Genomic DNA, 610 nt, shown 5'->3' with positions numbered 1-610 from the left:
TAGGATTGCCCAACCTTCCTTCCGAGGAGTAGCTGGTGGGTTTGAACCGCCAGCCGTCTGGTTAGCAGGCAAGTGTCTTAGCCACTATGCTACCAAAACTCCCATTCTGATTCATAGCAACCCCATGTACAACAAAACAAAAGTCCTCACAGTGGTTGTGATATTTGAGCCCATTGCTGCAGCCACTGTACCTCTTCATCTCATTGAGGGTCTTCCTCTTTTTCACTGACCCTCTATTTTACCGAGTATGATGTCCTCCTGCAGGGACTGGTCTATCCTGACAACCTGTCCAAAATACATGAAATGAAGGCTCATCGTCCTTGTTTCTAAGGAGCATTCTGGCTGTACTCCTTCCAGAATGGATTTGTTCATTCTTCTGACAGTCCATGGTATACTTAATATTCTTCACCAGCACTATCATTCAAATATATCAGTTATTCTTCAGTCTTTCTTAGTCATTTTCCAGGTTTCACATGCATATGAGGTGATTGAGAATATGATGGCAAGGGTCAGACGTACCATAGTCCTCAAAGTGACATCTTTGCTTTTGAACCCTTTAGGTACTGTTGAGTCACTTCTGACTCATAACAGTCCCATATACAACAAAACA

Source organism: Orycteropus afer, unplaced genomic scaffold (assembly GCF_000298275.1).
Source record: "Orycteropus afer afer isolate SDZICR_OR568_19922 unplaced genomic scaffold, OryAfe1.0 scaffold00165, whole genome shotgun sequence".
Classification (NCBI taxonomy): domain Eukaryota; kingdom Metazoa; phylum Chordata; class Mammalia; order Tubulidentata; family Orycteropodidae; genus Orycteropus; species Orycteropus afer.
This window is presented reverse-complemented; position numbering follows the sequence as displayed.